The following is a 5,102-nucleotide window of genomic DNA, read 5'->3' as shown; positions in this document are numbered from 1 at the left end:
AAAGTCTGTGAGACTCTTACCTCTTCTAAAGCAGGTTTTTCTTTGTTGTTGTTGTTTTTAATGTACAATGTGGTTTCTTGTTACTTTTGTATTTTTTTACCCTGTGATTTATCCCCTGTTGTCACTGTATTTGATTTTGGTACCCTGGGTATTGTATACTATTTTATCTGAATTAGGGAAGGGAAGGGGAACAATGAAATGGTGAGACAAAGAACAAAGCGGGAACCAATGCAATAGTGATACTCACAGGACAATATGTTGGAAATGATCTGTACAACTAGGGGAGGGGAGCTGGAGAGAGGGGAAGTGGGAGAAAAATGAGGGAGTGGGTAACAAGTTTGACAAGAAATGTACTCACTACCTTACTTATGTAACTGTAACCCCTCTGTACATCACCTTGACAATACAATTAAAAAAGCCAGAAGTGGAACTGTGGCTCAAGTGGTAGAGTGCTAGCCTTGAGCAAACAGAAGCTCAGGCCCTGAGTTCAAGCTCTAAGACCAGTGGTACACACACACACACACACACACACACACACACACACACACACACACACACCCCACACCAGCGTTTCAGGAGGCCAAGATTAAGGATCACAGTTTAAAGCCAGTTCTGGCAGAGAAATCTGGGAGACTCCAACTCCAAAATAACCAGCAAAAAGCCAGGCTAGAGGTGTGTCTCAAGTGGTAGAGTGCCAGCTGTGCTAGTAAGAAAAGCATTTAGTGAGGTGTGAGTTCAGACTCTGATACCACTGATAAGGAGTGTTACAAATTTGTATATGAATTTTAAATTTCTTTGATTGCCTAGTGATGTGTTTAATTTCCATCTCAATTGCCTTATGATGGAGACAGTCCATTTGTATGATTTCTACACTTTAAAATTCATTAAAGTATTAATGGTCAAAGATATGGACTTGGATACAGTGTTGCACTTACCATGAATTCAATATTGGTGGAAAGAAAGATCAACTTTTTTTCACTTCCTTAATGGTTATTGCCCAGTCTCTGGCTTTCCATGAACAGTTACAACTTTTGAGTTAGATTTTTTTGTATTAAATTTTATGGAATTCTTTTTTTTTTTTTTTTTGGGTCCAGTCGCGGGGCCTGAACTCTGGGCCTGGGCGCTGTCCCTCAGCTCTTCAGCTCAAGGCTAGCGCTCTACCACTTGAGCCACAGCCCCACTTCTGGCTTTTTTTCTTTTTGCTTATGTGGTGCTAAGGAATCGAACCCAGGGACTCATGCATGCAAGGCAAGCATTCTACCACTGAGCCACCTTCCCAGCCCCCAATTTTATGGAATTCTTACAAACCAGAACATTGTCATTAACAGTCAATGTAAGATTAAAAATATTAAGATTAAAATCTTAATATTTGACATACTGTTGATACTGTATTACTAACTAAACCACAAGCTCCATTTAAAAGTTGCCAGTTGCAGGGTTGTGGTGGCTCACGCCTGTAATCCTAGCTACTCAAGTGGCTGAGATCTTGAGGATCATGGTTCAAAGCCTGACTGGGCAGGAAAGTCCATGAGATTCTTATCTCCAATTAACCAACCATCAGAAAACTGGAAGTGGAACTGTGGCTCAAAGTGTTAGAGTGCTAACCTTGAGCAAAAGAGATCAGGGACAGCACCTAGACCTGAATTTGAGCCCTATGACTGACAAAAATGAGTTGCCAATTGTCCCAACAATATCTCCAACCTAAAGATCTCAGCCAATATTATGCAAAGCACTTAATTGTCACAGTTCCCAATCTTTCCCCTGGCTGCCACGGAATTGCTATTTTTGAAGATTAAGTTCTAGCAGCTGATGCCCAGTTTTAACTTTTCCCATTATTATAGTGTTAGTTTTGAACACTGATTGAAGTAATCTCTGCCAGGCTTCTCCACTGAGAAGTTGCTCTTTTTCCTCTTTGTAATTGATAATTATTTTGTGGGAAGTTACTCTGGGACTAAGTAGCCTTTTCTCATAAAACCCCCCACCAATTAGTTTAGATGCTTATGGATGTTTCTTGGCTGAACTAATTACTACTCTGATAGTTGTCCAAAGTGATTTCCTAATTTAATCATTCTCTCTACATTCATTAGCTGCCATTCCACTCTAAGGAGAACCTTCTTCATATCTATTTATTGGTTCATTTACATGAGTATGGACTTAGGGATTCCTGCTTATTCAATGAGTTTCAACCTCACTTGTATTGTTTATTTATTATAATCTTTTTCTTTAGATAACTTGGGACAATTAATATTGGGATAAAGCTGGCCTTTTTAAGCTTCTCCTCTTCCTCCTCCTCCTCTTCCTCCTCCTCCTCCTCTTCTTCCTCCTCCTCTTCCTCCTTCTTTTTGATGCTGGTCCTGGGGCTTGAATTCCTGGGTGCTGTTCTTGAGCTTTTTTTGCCCAAGACCAGTGCTGTACCACTTGAATGACAGCTCTGCTTCATGATTTTTTTTGTTGTTAACTGGAGATAAGAGTCTCATAGCGTCTCCTGCCTGGGCTGCCTTTGAACTGTGATCCTCAGATCTCAGCTTCCTGAGTAGCTAGGATTACAGAAGTGAGTCACGGGCATCTAGCTCTTCTATTTTCTTTGGGTATGTCTCCATCATTATTTGAGTATCTTCTTACTTTCTGGTAACTACAAGGCACTCCAGGATCATCATAAGCTTTTCTCTGCCCTAGTCCAGGCATCAGCCATTTCTCCAAAGTCTTTGTTCCTTTTATGCTATTTGGAAATGAGGACATTGGCTGTGTGGATTCTTGTTTTTCAGTGTCACTGCCCCCAGTGACCCGCCCCCCAGTGGTCAAGCTAGGAAATGTATATACATATTTATATAGGTGTGTGTATGCATAGTCTTACAGATAAACAATACACCTTTCCATCTCTATGCATTTATTTATTTATGCATTTATACATCTCCCGCATGCATCTACTTATGCATATGGAAGACCATGAATTCTCAGTTATTTCCAATTCCAATTCAACATCAGAGTTCAGGTTCAGTTGCCCTCCATTATGGAGACGCCTGTTTTAATTCAGAGGTGTGCCCTCTTCATTCCGCCCAGGCTCTGATACCTCATGCTAGGTCTCTGCTTCCCCTCACCTTCCGGCAGTACCCTGGCAATATCCGATTCCAGATTTCCCCTTCCCTGCAGGTACCATTGTGCTCATCTCCGACCTGCCAGCTTCTCTACTGAGTTATGCAGGAAGGCATGGATATAATCAGCCCAGCAGGAAGACAACACAGAGCATTTGTTTTGTGTCTGATATGTCTTTTCATCATTCTTTAATAGTTGGGTTTTGCTGTAAAAACCATGCTGTGAAGGCATGAATTGGTGCTATTTTCAGAGTCTTTTCTCCATCTTCCCTCTTTTCCACCAGCCTGCAAAGGATTTTTTTTCCTCTCCCTCTCTCCCTACTTTCTTCCCTCCCTATCTTTCCTTCTTTCTTTATTAGTACTGGGGACTGAATTCGGGGCCTCATGCCAAGCACTCTATTCTTTGAGTTACATCCCCAGTCATGTTGTTTTTATTTTGTTTCTGATATAGAGTTTCATTAGTGTTTCCCTGGGGACATCTTGAACATGCCATTTTTCCTGTCTCTGCTCCCTAAGAAGCAGGGATTACAGGCCTGTGCCAGAGGATTCTCCTTTCCCGTTTCCTTTTCCTCTTCCTCCTCCTCCTCTTCCTCTTCTTTCTCTCTCTCTCCTCCCTCCCCCTCCTCCTCCTCCTCCTAATCCTAATCCTCCTCCTCCTTCTTTCTTCTCTCTTCCTCCCTCCTGTTTTTATTTCTGGTACTGGGACATGACTGGCACTTTACCACTTGAGTCATGTCTCCAGCACAGATTTTATTCATTAATTGGAGATAGACTTTCACAGACTTTTCTCCCCAAGATAACTTTGAAAGGAAATACTTCTGGTCTCAGCTCCTTGAGTAGCTAGGATTACAGGCCTGAACTACTGTCAAATGAGGATTCTTTTTTTTTATTAATAAGTTTTTTTATTGTGAAAATGCCATACAAAGGGGTTACAATTACATGAGCAAGGTAATGAGTACATTTCTTATCAAGCATTGTTGCCTCCTCCTTTGTTTCCCTTTACCATCTCCCTGCCCTCCCATCCCCGCCTCCCTCCCTGTCTCCCCTTCCCCACCAAAGTTGTAAAGTTCATTTTTCTTTTCTTTTCTTTTTTTTGGGGGGTCCAGTCGTGGGGCCTGAACTCTGGGCCTGGGCGCTATCCCTCAGCTCTTCAGTTCAAGGCTAGCGCTCTACCACTTGAGCCACAGCGCCACTTCCAGTTTTTTTCTTTTTCTTATGTGGTGCTGAGGAATTGAATCCAGGGCCTCATGCATGCAAGGCAAGCACTCTACCACTGCGTCACCTTCCCAGCCTGTAAAGTTATTTTTCTACATAACGTCTTGTACATCTCATTGTTGCAATGGGTCCACCACAATTTGTTTTTTCCCTTCCCTTCCACAAATTATACCAACATCAAATACAGTGAAAATAGGGGTTATACCATGGGAGAGGGACATACAAAGCAACAAAGAAAACATTTTATAAATATGTTAGAAACAATAGCAAGAAAGGAAAACCATTTGAGTCCTTATCTTGGGGTTCATTTCACCTTACATCAACTTATCTGATCATTTCTGCTTGTCTCAGACATATACTAGTTATTGCAAATAAGAGAAACCATGGGACCTATGTTTTTTTGGGCCTGGCTTACTTCACTTAATAGAATTTTTTTCAAGCCTTTCCATTTCCTAACAAATGGGGCAATGCTATTCTTTCTGATGGAGGCATAGAATTCCATTGTGTATGTATACCACATTTTCTTGATCCATTCATCTACTGAAGGGCATCTGGGTTGGTTCCATATCTTAGCTATGGTAAATAATGCTGCAATAAACATAGTTGTGCTGGTAGCTTTAGTATGTTCTTGTTTGTGATCATTTGGGTAAACGCCCAAAAGTGGGATTGCTGGGTCATAGGGGAGCTCTATGTGGAGTCTTTTGAGGAACCTCCATACTACTTTCCAAAGTGGTTGAACAAGTTTACACTCCTACCAACAATGCTGTAGGGTTCCCTTTTGTCCAATCCCCTCCA

This window comes from Dipodomys spectabilis, unplaced genomic scaffold (genome assembly GCF_019054845.1).
Source record: "Dipodomys spectabilis isolate Male_0828 unplaced genomic scaffold, ASM1905484v1 ptg000234l, whole genome shotgun sequence".
Classification (NCBI taxonomy): Eukaryota; Metazoa; Chordata; class Mammalia; order Rodentia; family Heteromyidae; genus Dipodomys; species Dipodomys spectabilis.
The sequence above is the reverse complement of the archived record's forward strand: the minus strand, read 5'-3'. Positions refer to the sequence as shown.